General features: G+C 40.9%; 1 protein-coding gene across 1 annotated transcript in view; it reads right to left on the reverse strand.

Annotated features, from left to right (window-relative positions):
- The window catches only part of LOC309477898 (uncharacterized protein), a 97505-nt gene that overhangs the window by 66764 nt on the left and 14652 nt on the right, over positions 1 to 16089 (reverse strand). The window lies entirely within an intron of this gene.

Genomic DNA, 16089 nt, shown 5'->3' on the forward strand with positions numbered 1-16089 from the left:
GTGAGCTCGGTCCTTCAGGGCTTCTGTGGCCTGGAGCTGTAGTGCGGCTGCCTTCTGCTCCAGGTCGAGGTTGGTCCTTTCGCTGGCCCGGGCCTTGGTGACGAGGTTGAGTGCGAGTTTTCCGAAGATTTTGGCTAGCTGCTCGTGGTCGTACTTCTGGGTTGGATCGTAGGTCTCAAACTGGTCCAGGTACTGTGGGTCAGCGGCATCCTGGGGCAGAATGGTTGCCATCATTTCTCGCAGCCACGTCTCGAGGTCGTGCCAGCGGACTGCGGGACTGGGTGAGCTCGACATCTCTGCTTACTGTGGTGAGAGAAGCACAGCACACACAAAAAGAGACACAATGCAAGTTTGTTTTAGGGTTAATGAGTTATACTCATACGGGCTATGCCGTTTATGAGAATTTCGGGGCTAACTGATGTCGACAGTTAGCGGAGCCAATTTCGTGGGTATGGGTAAAACCCACAATAGAGATTTTGGACAGGCGGTAGCCTGGGGGGTCGTCTAGCGATGCCCGCTTTGATCGTCACTCTATTATTCAGCTTTCCTGGGGTCTCTCTTAGGTTCTGTGTCTAAGTGAAATGAGCGAAACAAATCACAACAGAATGGAGAAAAAGACAAAGTTGAAGGTAGGGGAGATCAGAGGGAAACACAACACAAGGAAGTGAATTGGTCTGCAATGAAATGTCACACACAATAACACGGGGAGCGTTATATAAAAAAAAATATATAAAGAGGCCTAAGCCTATTAACACTGCTAGAGTTCCTGATAGGGCCAGGAGATGCGTGGATTATCGGGACAGGACCTCGAAAGAAGGTGTGTCTTAGAGAGAGAAAGGTGGGCCAAACACTTAAAATATATCCGGAGGAATATCTAGTATTCTGTGGTTCATAATAAGTGGATGGGTTTTATCAAATTTCAGTTTACCTGGGGTGAATAGAGGTCATCCAGGTGGAAACCAGCGAGCGCGGTCAGACTCTCCGACGGTCCCAACACCAGACAGAGCGCAGTGTCAGTAACGCCGGACAGATGATCCCCGCCCACCGGAAACCACCAGAGATGACTTTCGGATCACCACAGTGCACTGACTGAGTCCTGCCAATAGATACACAATAAGGGATTAAGATGTTAGACTTAAAGTGAATTAAGGCTTTCTGGTTTCATCAAATTGAGTAAATATGTATGCAGGAGTCAGAGGCAAAGGCTTTACTAAAATAATGATACAATGAAAAGGGATTATGATAACTGATGGTTAATTATCGGAATAACCTACCCCCCCCCCCCCCCCCCCCTTTGAAGAGGCTGGGGAAAGAGAAGAAAAAAAATTATCAATGAAATAAAATTCAAATAACAACACAGGCTTGAGACGCAGGCAGAGGGATAGGCCCTACAGTAGGTTTGTGCCACAAAGGAAATGGGCGTATTCCTTCTCCGTGGTCCACCTGGTTGTTAGTGAACACAATTTAAATTAAAATTCAAACTAGTTTAAATTAAAATTCAAATAAGCATGCAAGGAGAGGTCCCAATAATAATAAAGAAGACAAGAAAATTAGAATGATAACAGTGGAGTATCAATACTAATTATACAATAATTAAACAAAAAAAATCTGAATGACTTCCTATAATCCTTACAATAACACTGAAGTTATTAGTATTGATTATAAAATAATCAAACGAGAAGGGTAGCAATGTTGAGACACTTCAATGCAGACTGGGGGTGAAACAGATATTGATACGTCGACCCAAGATGGCCACACGGTGGCGTGCTTCCTCCTAGGTTGACTATCAATTAACTGAGTGAATCAAACCTAAGTTTTTAATTCGAAAAGTTTTTTTTTTTCGAACTTCACTTTAAAGTGTGAAAGTTGAAAACAGAAAAGAAGAATTGTCTAACTCCAAATAATGTCAGCATAAGCTAAGCTTTGAATGCAGGTGAATATTTGAGAGTCAAACCATTCATTCTATAATCGGGGGAGAGAAACAGGAAAATTATTAGCAGAAAAATGAAAGCCGGAATTATCTGAGAGCGTCCACCAGATGGCGTTATTGCGCTCATGCAGGCTGACGTCAGTGGGGCGCGTGATTTGAGAACTGCCACACACCTAAAGGCTGCCCTCTAGTGTTGGTCAGTGGGGTATTCAGACTGCAGATTTTTATCTTTTATCTGAAATATGGGCTCATTTTGCGCTCGGTTGCATGCGAAAAATTACGCGGGTTTCACAACATGTGACTAACAGGGATTACACGTCTGTTTAATTATACATGGAACGGTTTAAATAAAAACAGGAATTAATACTTCTGTTTTAATTAATAGAGCTGTGCGCAAGACAGGAATTAAACATCTGTGAACAGGAATTATTTCTTCTGTTTTAATTTATAGAGCTGTGAGCAGGACAGGAATTAAACATCTGTGAACAGGAATTCTTTCTTCTGTTTTAATTTATAGAGCTGTGAGCAGGACAGGAATTAAACATCTGTGAACAGGAATTATTTCTTCTGTTTTAATACAGCTGTGAACAGGAATTATTGAATCTGTTCCACCTCCCATAAACATTAATCAAAATAGCATTTTTTTGATAATGCGTAGGTGTACAAAATTGGATCGCGGGGCCAATTTCTGACCAGGAGTTTATCGTTAACGTATCGTATGTCATAAGGCCTATATTACGACTGAAACTGAAACACTGTTCAGTTCAGATTTTACGTCTTTGCACTAAAAAGAAGAGATTTCTTATTTAGTCGGTTTAAATCATATTACATGTACCCACTGCAAAGAGTTTGCTTCGTCTTTACAGGGACAAATGTAAACTGCAGTTTTAGCACTTAACAGTGATAACAATGCTTAGACATTTTTGAAACTGTTAATTTGAAGAGCTGAGCTGGCTTTGTGCCCAACGTCAGCTGAGTGAGTTCGCTTTAGCGACTTATCTCACAATTCAAAACGCGCGTGTACCATTATTAATAGCCATAATACACATTCAACTGAAACTGAATTTGTCCATCAAATAAAGTTTGAAACTGCCTAAAAATTCTCCACCAAACATGTAACAATAACGACTCGGGGTAAATGTGAATTAGCTCAAGAATATAGGGAATTTTGGATATATTAATAATTATGACTCATGGTCATAATTCATAAGTCGCATGTACATTTATTTTATCAATTATCGAGATTACCTTGTTCTGTAACTGTCTGATCACCATTCAATTCGTCCAGCGAATAAATGTAAGATCATTACAGTTTAAGAAGGGCGTATCCCTTTTCAAACTCCGAGAAAGTTTTATCTTCTGGCCACGAATATCAAACTTTCTGAGTTTCTGAATTAAGAACTACTAAATGTAGTTTATATCGAGCTTGTAGCTTAGATCTTTTAGTTTCATGGACTTTATAAGGTGGGTTTTCAAACACAGAGACAATTAAAAGTATAAATGGGTTTATTAATAAAATGGCACACACTAGAGATTATATAAACTACAGATATAAACGTACGTAAAAATGCAAACAAACAAACAAACATTTAACCAAACAAAACAGAAAACATCGCGTGGTCAGAATAAATGAAATGAAAGAAAGAAAGATATAGAGAGAAGGGAAAAGCTAGTAATTATTAAATACAGAAACCTAAGTTCACGAGACACCTGGAACAGCTTTTAGAGAGAGTTACGTTACTCGCAAGATTCTGTGCTCTTTCGGGTGAGGCTGAGGCTGAGGCAGGAAGTGAGGATGGTGTCCTGTTTCTGCTGCGTCTTCCGGTGTCGCGGGAAGCTTGAAAGGCTCACTGAATGTAATGTTACCGGAAAATAAGGTTCATCTCCCGGGATGGGAGAGGTTTAAAGTCTTTGTTGCAAGGGACGCAGCTACGACTCGAACATGTGCTCGCTCGATAGAGAAGACCAGAGCCTCCTCCAGATGTTCCTTTGGAGAAGCGCTGCGCCGGGGAGAAGAAGGTCCGAAGAGAGGATGAGTTGAGAGTTGAGAGTTAAGAGTTAAGAGCTAAGAGAGCGTCTAAACTGAAGGTTTGGACTTTTATCAGTGTCCCATGTGCCGTCCTCTTTTGCGTGGAGGACGAATCGGATCTTCTGATCTGAAGCGGGGAGAGGTTTCTTTGTTTGTGAAGAAACCCCCCCCCCCCCCTTTGACTGTCATGTGAGAGGTCGAAAATAACATTCATATTTAGAAATATGGTATTTCCTGGAGTAAATGCATATTATTGTACTTTGCAGTCAAGATTCGACTCCGACGTGTATTTCCCATTACATTGACACCTCGAATGACGTTTTTGCATGAAAGAAATACAGGGTTACATAATTTCCTCATAATCACTTAGCCTAGTGATTTTGATTAACATAATAACGTTGCATAGATACCTCAGACATTATCTGGCCAATTATACACACATAAAAATACATATCAAAAACATTGCTATTGGATCATATGTGTGGAAATGTCTGGAATGTTGGCTTGCAGAAGAACTGGCTGAGCTGCAGCTTTGGAGTCATAAAGTTTATGACCAGGTCGAGGTCGGGTTACAAGACACTATTGAGGAACCTTCTTTCAGTGAACCTTTAGAATTCAAAATTATACTCTAGCAAACCACACCTCTATTATAAGGCAAACTAACCACACATGCATAATGGAATTGTACATATATTTACAAGAAATATTGCTTATCCTGAGTTACACACAAATGTTGGTCTCTTGGTGTGTGTGTGCGTGTGTGTGTGTGTGCGTGCGTTGGAATGTCATGAGGCTGTAAAAGTCACAGGGAGTCCATGCTCAAATGGGGGTTTTAGAGGGTATTCTCCAAAACAGGGTTCCCTATGTGAATCAAATGTCCCTCTGGGGAGCCACAAAGATACCATTTTGACCGTTCAAGCAGACTCAGAGGCGCCATGAACAAACTTGTTGTCTAAGGAGACAACGAAGGATGTGTTGGGAGATCAGGATCTACTAATTTGAACAGCATGTGACCGCATGTCATAGTCATTGTCGTTACAACTATACCTGTTTTATCTCCACACAGCATATTCTCTGGCTCAGAGTCGAAATGAACGACTCTGAGTCGGACATGTTAAACTCTACTGAGAGTTTCTGTTTTGATATTATCAGATGAGCTTGTCCTGGCTCTGAGCGCGTGAGGCTCCGCCCTTTGGGCCGATAGCAGCAGCTCATTAGCATTTAAAGACATACACACTGAGGCCTAGTCCACACGGACACAGGTATTTTTATAACCGGAGTTTTTCCTCCTACGTTTCCGTAAAAAACGTCCGTAAAAAATCCCGTCCACACATGCTCGGTTCCCGTCTACATGAAAACGCAAAAACACGCCATCAAGCGCTGTCAAGAGCATGCCACACCAGCAGGCGGCGATATAACCCCTAATCGTAAAGCCACGTTGGCCAATCAGAAGCCTACCCACTCTGACGTTGCAAGGCAAAACCCCCGGTTTTACTGTCTACACGACAACACTGCAACCGGCGTTTCTGAAAATCTTCACCCTGGCAGGGGTTTTCAAAAATGTTCGGTTTCAGTGACCTGATACAGCGTTTCCGTGTGGACGAACGGCCGAACCGCGTAAAAAAAGTCACGGTTATAAAAATAACCGTGTCCGTATGGACAAGGCCTGAAACAGATCGTTTTTCTCAGCCCCCAAAAATGACAATTTAAACATGCTGTAAAAAATTATCTGTTGGGCATTTTGAGCTAAAACTTCACATACACACTCTGGGGACATCAGAGACTTATTTTACATCTTGTGAAAAGGGGCATAATATGTGCCCTTTAAAATCAACACTAATTACAAAACACAAATTAGAAGCAACATTCTGATCATAAAACTTACTTCTTGTGCCATCTGAGTCCACTATTTCATTTCCTTGGCTGTCTGTCAGGGTAATTGGCTCATCACAGCCTAATGCATCCTTCACCTTTGCTGTTATTCGTTCAACAGTTGCATCAACTGTCCTGGAAGTACTGAGCTTGTCATTTACTATTTCAGCAACATGGATTGACCTGTGGATAAACCAGACTGTTTTTAATCACACCTGTGGGCCTAAAATTATATTAATATTTTAGCTATAGGATGACATTTTAGCAGCAGAGTTCAGTTGCATATTTAACAAGTAACCTTTGGAAGGATCTTGCAGGGAACAGGCCAGTAGCTTGTGGAGTTCCAGGGGAAGGTCGTGGTGTTTCGGTGGAAGCAGAAGCAGCAGGTGCGGGGCGGCGCATGAAGGCAAAAGGAACAGCAGCACTGGGTAGGGCTCTGCTTGCAGGAAGCTGACTTTGTTCTGGATCCCTGTGGACCTCGTAATGACCGCAATGTATAAGATCGAGGGAGCAAAAACGTCCAAATGGCTCTGGAAATGTTGCAGTGTTTGCATCATCTGTAATGTACAGACTGCTGCCATCAACCTGTTGAAGTGCATAGAATGAAAAATACCATAAGTTTAAAGAACATTTAAAATAAATGGTAAACAGTAAAAAGACAAATGCTAATCCAGATTCATTGTTAGCTTAATAACGAATATAAACAAAACGTTTAAATAACATTTCTGAAAACATAAAAATATCATAGTTTAACATAGGGGTGGAACGGTACACAGAAGTCATGGTTCGGTTCATACCACGGTTCAGACATCACGGTTCGGTACGATTTCGGTACAATGGAGTGAAAAGCAAAACAAAAATGCAGAAGGCATTTTTATAAATGTCTTAAGCCTTGTATTTTTTAAATAAGTTTTAAAAATAAAATAATAAATGATTAGAATCTGATCTAAAATAATGTCCACACTGTATCAAAACTGTTCAGATCTGATTTGTGTGTCCATGCAGCTCTTTGGCAATACGGGAATGACGTTGCATTGATGGAGGGGTTTGCATTTGCGAAAGAGATGTTGTCTTATTTAAAGGTCCCATATGGTTAAAATGGGTTTTTATGGGATTATGTGTGTCATATAGCCTCGGGGGTGTAAATTAAAAGCTGTGAAAATGTGAAGTCGCTCACTGCCTCCATTTCTCCACACCCCACAAAAATAGACAGCCTCCCAGCTAAACAGGTCGATTAGAATTTGATGTGTTTACTACGTAGTAACCGGGTAACCGAAGGTGTGTCGTATTCCAAAACTCGACATAGCCCCACCCCCTTCCCCAACGTTCGACGTTTGTCAAGATTGCATTGCAATGCTGCTGGGATATGTTCATATATGGGACCTTTAAATTTTACAACATGGAAATGTGTATCCGCCGCACTGGACTACTGCGTCTTGAGCTGCATAACTGTAAGAGGCTGGTATGCACAGCTTTTTTTCCTAAAAATATTATTATTACATAGCCTATGTCGGGATAAGAAATAAAATGAATAATTGCAGTAAGGGCTAGAGAAGCTAGCTCATTCATATCTTTCCCACATATTAACTTTAGTTTGTCAAAATTTCGCGCTCTTTCCTGCTTACCAACTCCTTCTCTATATGATTTTGCAACTTCCATGAGTTTTTTTTCGTGGTTTATTAGTGTAACAATGTGTTCAGTAGTACATAAGCAGTGCAATCCATGCTGTTTACATCCAAGTGCCTCCATAATGGCCGCGGAACCTGGTTACCGCCCAGAACGTGACGTTGGTGAAAACCCTCTATTATATATTGAGCAATAACAGTAACTTACCTGAAATATCCTGCATATTTTGTCAACAGACATGTCATCATCTCTTACTGTGACTCGTTTGCTTTCTCGAAAGAGAACATAACTTGTTTCCATTGTCGCAGTAGCGCGGACATCAACAAATGTTGTTATGTTTTACCAGAGAATGTGGTTTTACCTTGCGTTCTCATGGACGCCTGGCCGAAGGGCGGGTCTTGGCGTGGCGGAAGTAACTTTCCAGGTCACGAAAAAATACCAATGCAGAATTAAGGATTACGACTTTATACATACGTATTTTGATTTTCCGATTTTCACCTATAAACACATCAAGGACAATCGGATAAAATCCGTGTATCATTCGTTCAGTCGTTTTTTGTGCGGATTCTTAACGCATTTATTGCAACTACATTTAATCTTTTTCTCATCAAACCACCAGACTAACGAATGTCTCGACACAACCCGTACCGGGGAATAGACTAGATAGGGCTTTCTTCTGTGTATATAAATTCACCTACGCTTTGCATCAGCTGGCTATATGGGCAGGATAAATGACGGGTCGCCCTCACCCAGTAATTAATCATTTTTTTTATTAAGATATAAATCAATATAATTAGTTGTAAATTAAATATTTTTAACACTAATACAAAAAGAAAAGAATAATGCATTGACTATATAATTGGCCTATATTAACGTTAACGTATAAACTGTCATTCAGACTGACTAGCCTATCTAACAACTGGAGAAGTTTTATGATGTATAGGCCTTGTGTTTTATTAAAATGTATTATAATTTATATCTCTAGGATGCGCGCTTGTGCGTGGCGCGCCGTGTCAGGTTTGAAAGGGAAACGCGCGTGTCACATCGTTGTAAAAAAAGCATATTCATAAATAGTGTAAAAGACCGGTAAATAAAATACAACATTAACATTATAAACACTATTAATAACATATGCGTATTTTAACGAGAAACTGAAACTGTACAGAGCAGACGTTGGTTTCGGGCATCTCTCATTCGTCCAATAGCCTATCCATATTTGCAATGTAACATTTGGATGATAATTAATAATGTAAAGAAGGCTTCGTACTTCATTCGAGTCCCAATATAGGCCTACACGTAAATCAGCATCTCCACAGCAAGGGAAATTAGTTTGGAATGTCAACAGACCAGTTAAGCAGAGTAATGTTTTATATGTTTGGTTGAATGTGTTTTATTTTAATAACGAACAGGCTGCGACACGCAACATCACTTGGATGTGTTGCTCAGCAGGGGATTTAATATCTACTGTCGTTTAATACTCTCATTCGAAACAGTAACATTTATATGTCTATTTGTGTACTTTCAAAATGACTACAACATATCATGCCTTTGAAATTATTATATAAGAATAATTATTATTATAAATGATTATTATATTCTTTCTGGCGCACACCAAAAATCAACCAAAATAGCCTACAGCCAATAGCCTTCTTGGCGCGCCTATATATTTTTGAAGGTCAACATTAAGATTAATCGTAGCGTGCTTCATGTTAAAAAAAACCCCTGTGACTTGACTTTACAATCCGGAAAATAGCTAATTATTTCACGGACCCCCTGGCACTTGAGAACTCCTGGTCTACACAGAAGAAAGCCCCATCTAGTCTATTCCCCGGTACGGGTTGTGTCGAGACATTCATTAGTCTGGTTGTTTGATGAGAAAAAGATTAAATGTAGTTGCACAACGATCCGCACAACGGAGGAACTCTTATTCTGCTGTGCAGAACAGATGACGGAACAGTTTGATCTTCGGCTGACAAATCAGAGGAAAGGGGCGTTTAATTCCCGCCCACGTGTTGAAATCGAATATTCAAGCTGTTTATTCATTTTTCTAACTGAGAACGAAAAACGAAAAAATCCAGCTGAATTCTTGTTTTTCGGTTTTTGGAAAAAACGAAAAAGGAACCGTTTTCCAATTTTTCTACTTTCAATATTAATTCAAAAAACGACTGAACGAATGATACACAGATTGGATAACGAGATTGTTTTTCGTTTTCCGTTTTTTAATATCAAAACAAAAAACAAATAATGGGTTGTTTTCCGTTTTTCGTTTTCCTATTTACTAATGGTAATTGGGAAACCGGCCATTTTTCGTTTTAGTTTTTTTCCTTTCAAAACGAAAATCCGTTGGCCGCCAAGTACACGGACCCAGACACTCACTGTGCTAGCTGTGCAGCTGCAAAATGCGTTTTACATTTTAGGCTTCAGTAAATCAAGGAAAAGGAGGTTCCCCACTGCGTATAGCTACGCAATACTCGTTCCCTACTCTCAGGGAACTGAGGTTACGATAGTAACCAAGTAGTTATCGATCAGTCACGTAACGTTAGTGTGAACGCCACAACAACTTCAAGACTCCCTCACAAGATGGCAAGTTGTGTAGTCTAAACAGCAAAGGCATGGGCCGACGCTGAAAGTCGTGTAACGTTAGTCTGCACAAGCCTTAACTTAACGTTAACCACTCAAAACCATGTTCAAAATACATTTCACTATAGCTAATTTACGACTACTGGCACTCCCCTCCCGCCCCGCACCGCACACCGTACACCGTGTCTAATTGAAGAGCAACTGACAAACTTGCTTGTGTGTTTTTTTATTCATTTATCGCCATTCAAGCAGAAAGAAAGCAATTACGAGAAATAATACCCGGGGTGTAGCTAAATTATTGAAACCTACCAAAGCGCAGCTAAGCTTACGGCAACTAACGTTAGCTAACATTAGCTAACTGAGAAACGAGTACTGTAATGTTAGGCCTAGAGAAAACAATTGAACTGAGAAAGTCTCTCAAGGGCCAATAAATCAAGCATAGCGTTAGTTCTGGCAGGTCACGTTAGTCAAGCTCGCATCAGCTAACCCTCAGCTGATCCACATCTACCTATAGGAATATGACGCCTATCACCATATACATATATAAGCTCCTTCAGTATTATCAGCAGCTATCGTGTTTCTCAGGAGCTAATTACATAGCGAAATTCGGCAGGCAAACAACATCATCTCACAAGGAATCGTGCAATCGGGTATTTAGCAAGAGGAATTCGTTCCCCACAAGGATTTCACCTCAGATTCATCTTAAACTTGAACACGAGATTTGCCGCATTGATCATAAGTTGCCTGATTTGGAAGTGACCTCAGTCTGCATTGCTGCTCGCATCGCTGCATTATTGACACAGGACTCGACGTGATTCATTCTCCATTCATCTCTGAAAGTCTTCACAAAGCTAAGCTATGTCCTTTTTAATGCTCAAATCTATCAGGGTATTGGCAACTTAATCGTTTTCATTAAAATGCTCTTGCTAGGCTAATGCGATCATATTGGCTATGTACGTTACTTTGTGTTGTCATAGGCAACTGATCGCATTGCACACGCTGTGCTTTTAGCACTATGCAGCACAGATTCAAGCAGCTGCTCGCAATTCATGATGCAAACGGAATAATTCTGCTGTGGCACAGCTTTAAAAAAGACATAGTAAACAGTCACAATTCAATTGAGTCACTTCAGCGTTATCGGACACGCTTGGTCTAAGGGCCTATTTATACTTCTGCGTCTAACTCACGCCGTAGCTACGTCGTAGGCTGTGTGTAGCACGCGTACCCTTCGGCGTACCCTGACGTGCACCTCTCCAAAAATGTAACAACGCGTCAACTCTACACAGACGCAAGCGCTGTGATTGGTCTGCTAGGACCGCTCACTCGGGTTTCACATGGTCCCTCTGCAAGTGTAATTGCGCGTCAACGCGGACAACGACGCAGAAGTATAAATGAAAACCAACGCGTTGCCTACAGTGTAGAGCAGGGGTCGGCAAGTAACTTTGGCCGTGGGCCAATATTTTTTTTAGCCAGTAGATGGCGGGCCAGCTACACAGAGTAGGCCTATGGATACAAATTAAATACTTTTATATAGGCCTATAATCGCGGAATATGATGGGTCCGTCACCGTCCGTGGATCATTCGTTCAATCGTTTTTTCAAATTAAAACCAAAAATAAAAAGATGAAAAACGACTTATTTTTCCATTATTTATTTCCTGAACTAAAATGAAAAAACGAATAACAATGGGTTTTCTGATTTTCTGATTGTGCTCAGATCAAAAATAGAAAAAATTAATTACTGGATTAGACAAATTTTAATTTTGATTTTTAATTTAACACCTTAGGCATATATCAAGGAAATCATTTTAAACAGATCAAGTACTATTGTGGTAACAGATTACAGCCATTTTAATAAAGGTGTGAATAGCAATCATACTCATTCGCTTACAGTCCGACTTTTGAACTTTATTCCTTTTTTTTTGTATTATTATTTATTCGGGACACACACATACACACCTAAGGTTTAAGGAGTTCTGCGCGGGACTGTTTTTTTTCTGTCCCGCTCCCACAAGGTTCTATTCAGCAACCGCTTAAAATACACTCGGTGTTCACCCGCTTTATTTCCCGACCTGACGGTTCCGCAAAATTTAGATCTCGTTTCCATAATCTCACATTCAAATGTCTCTAACGGCAAGAATGAGATTAAGTAGCCTATAATAAATGCTATACAAAAATTGTGTTCGTGTCAATATAAATATTAGGCTATTTTAACAATGTACTGTCAGCAGAGAAAAAAAATGCCACAGAAAAAAATTATGAAATATAAATAGCCTAACATAAATTAAATAGGACAAAGCCTATCACTCAAATTTCTAAGCAACATAAACGAAAATCATATTGCCCTACTGACAAATGAAGTAGGCTATTTTCTGCCGAACTATTTCAAACATCCTTGCAAAAAAAGAACGTTGTTGACTGACAATGGTTTCAGTACCAAACAGCTCCTCAGAGATAGGTGTACAGGTGGTCAGAATTAAGTGCGGATACGCTGTCAAAAGATGTCGGGAGTGGGCTATTGTCAGTCAGACCGCCCGCTCCGTCCAAAGTAGCCTACACCAGAGTTCTGACCGCTACCGTCTTTTGACGCGCGAATGGACACAAAGTGGTCAAGCGTATAACTAGACGCGGGAGGCGCGAATTTGACGCGCTATTCGCGTCCGGTGTGAACGCAGTTATACTTTAAAATGTAATCCTGCACCGCATGATTCCCTATGGGTGTTTCACATAGTATGCGGCGGTGAAATCTCCGCGCGACTACGGCTTTTCTCAAGTAGTGGAAGAGTTTTGTGCAGCATTTAGGACTTCCAAAATAATCCGGCGGGCCAGAAAATATTGCTGGCGGGCCAATTTTGGCCCGCGGGCCGCCAGTTGTCGTTCCCTGGCGTAGAGGCTCCGGCGTAGGTCCGACGCAGAAGTATAAATCAGCCTTAACTGTTATCTAGTTCTTGGAAACACAGCGTTCTTAAAGCTATAGTGTATTGCATACCGTGCTTTCATTTTATTTTTCATTATATTTAAGCTGTGTATATTAAAAAAATTATAAACTATTATTGAAACACTGCTTGTTCTAAGGCTATCTAGTGGCTATTAAAAAAAGGCTATCTAGTGGCTCGCCCAAAATGGAACCATACCGCCAATCCAAACTGTATGCTATTTGATGGTAGTGGTCCTGACAGAAATCAAGCGTAGCGTTAGTTCTGGCAGGTCACGTTAGTCAAGCTCGCATCAGCTGACCCTCAGCTGATCCACATCTACCTATAGGAATACGACGCCTATCACTGTATACATATATAAGCTCCTTCAGTATTATCAGCAGCTATCGTTTTTCTCAGGAGCTAATTACCCTCCTCCATCCCCAGCTCCTCCTCTCGCCCAGTCAGGATTTGGCATTCTGATTCTCCTTGAATCAGAATAAATTCTCGAAATATGTTGTAATTTAAAATCTTGAATTAAATATATTTGCAAACATTCATGTTGGTTCTGTTCTGTTTACCCCAAGGGGGGTTATTGCTGCTCTCCCTGCTCTTATCCATGCTAGGCTGCATGGATGCGCAGGGAGTTCCTGCCCAGAACGGAACCATACCGCCAATCCAAACTGTATGCTAATTGTCAATCGTATTTGACGGTAGTGGTCCTGACAGAACTATTATTTATAACTCACCAGGTTAAATTACATAAATTTATGTTTAAAAATATGTAATACTTACATGAAGATGAAGGATGACAAACGATGCACCTGCAGCATATGTTCGTCAGCAGAGTCCACTATTCCCGCGTCCCATTCATTTCTATGGGAGCAGCCGTGCAATGCATTCTGGTAGCGTCGCAGGGACTTTGGAGAAGCGGGGCGTCGATTTGAATCGGTTGAATCCAGCCAACTTAATGCAAATGAGGAGCGGTCGGCTCGGCTCGCCGCCTCTAATCTTTTAAACTGAACTTTGTCGATCTGAAAAGAAGACAGATTCAGCAACTGTATGGCCTATATCTCGCTTAAAATGTTTTCAGAAACAAGTTTCGGTGGACTGTTTTCGTAAAATACGAGATCGTATTACGAACGAGCCGCCATTATGGTTGGTTTTGAAATTCGGGAGAAGCCAGCCCTACGTGATGCATTCGTCCAATCAGCTGCCTGTCAAGGAAGTGGAGCATGTGCAATAGCTGACAGTCCACGCGATCGTTGTTTTGATTCATCTACTTCTCATTTGATTGATGTGAATGTTTATAATTCATCTGAATATTCTTTTAACCATGTTTTACAGACAAGAATGAATCATTTAATGAAGATAAACCCCATTAAGTCATGTAATTTAAGCAAACTCCTAGTTTCCTAATCCAACACATGCCGAAGTAAATTTTTTGAGTGTACATGATTTTCACATAACATTAATGCATGTTTGCTTATGTTTCATTAGATCAAGAAGAGGTTAGAGCTGCCCTGTGCCTACCCTTACAAAAGACAAAGAACCTGAAATGGAGGAAAAAGAGGAGTACTGCTGCCTTTCCAGGATGGAAGGGCAGCCTCCCTCATGCTGACCATGTAAAGGAGCCCATTGAATACTTCAGGGGTCTTCTGAGCAGAAACATAATTGAAAAGATGGTGTTCCAGAGCAATCTCTATGCCATCCAGTGTGACCCAACCACGCCCTTGAATGTCACCTTTGAGGATATAGAGCAGTTCCTGGGGATATGCCTTCACATGTCTGTACAAGGCCTGCCACATACCCAAATGTTTTGGGGCACATAGACAAGAGTGGATTGTGTGGCTGACACAATGTCAATGAAAAGATGGGAGGCTATCAAGCGCTTTCTACACTTTGCCAACAACGACGAACAGGTACCTGCTGGACAGCCTGGCTATGACAAGCTGTTCAAAGTGAGGCCACTCCTAACAGTTTTACAGGAGAGTTTTAATCACATCCCAATGGATGAGCACCTATGTGTTGATGAGTAGATTGTACCATTCAAAGCTAAAAGCCAGCTGAAGCAGTACATTCAATTGAAGCCGAAGCGTTGGGGCTACAAGATCTTCATGCTATGTGATCAGAATGGCATCTCCTACAATTTTGATTTCTACACTGGTCCAATCACTTCAGTGGAGGGTTTTCCAGACCTGGGTGCCAGCGGAAATATTGTTTTGAAGTTGGCCTCGATAGTGCCGATATATATGTCCCACAAAATGTTTATGGCAACTGATTTTGTGGTGTTGATCTTCAGTTGCAGTTTGAGAACGTAGGGATCCACAGTGTGGGAACTGTAAGACAAAATCGTCTTGCTGGATGCACCTTCACAGAGGACAAGGTTGTACCGCACCAAAATCCGCTCAAAGAAGTGGTACCACCGCATTGTGTTCCATATGTTGGACTTGACCACGGTGGAAAGCTGGCTGCTCTACCACAGAGACTGTATGTAAGGATGTGGGGCTCACACAAAATGCACAACTCAGTCTGCTTGACTTTAAAATTGAATTGCTCACTGCCTTTGCAAAGAAAACAAGGGAGGGCTGAAGCGCAAAGGTAGGCCCTCACAGAGCACTGAATCAGCTCTGGATGGGAAAAAAACATCGGAGACCTGCCTGCCCACTGCCACCACAGCCAGTACGACTGGACCAGACCAACCACTGGCCTACCATGGTGTCTCAAAAAGGCAGGTGCAAGTATCCTGGCTGTAAGGGTATTGTTAGGGTGAAGTGCACCAAAGGTGAGTTGTCTCACCTCTGAAAAAAACTGCTTTGTGAAGCGTCATACAGAAAAAAGGTGAAGTTTCAAGGATTATGGGATGGGGCTCATGTTCATAATCTTTTCTCATAAGATTGCGTAATGTTGAATTTCCATGAACTGCAATGTTTTTATGTAAATGTTTTTATGTCAATGTTTTATGATACATTGATGAACAGTATTGTATTTGTTATTAACTGTATAAATTTGCTATTTAATAATATTCATGAAAAATGTAATGAAATTCAAATAATATAAATCATAATTCAGCAAAAAAGAATGGAATAAATAGAATCAGTTGGAAGAATCAGTTGTTGGAAAGTATGTGTAAGGTGTT

This window comes from Leuciscus leuciscus (genome assembly GCF_965113295.1).
Source record: "Leuciscus leuciscus genome assembly, chromosome: 16".
In the NCBI taxonomy this organism is placed as follows: domain Eukaryota; kingdom Metazoa; phylum Chordata; class Actinopteri; order Cypriniformes; family Leuciscidae; genus Leuciscus; species Leuciscus leuciscus.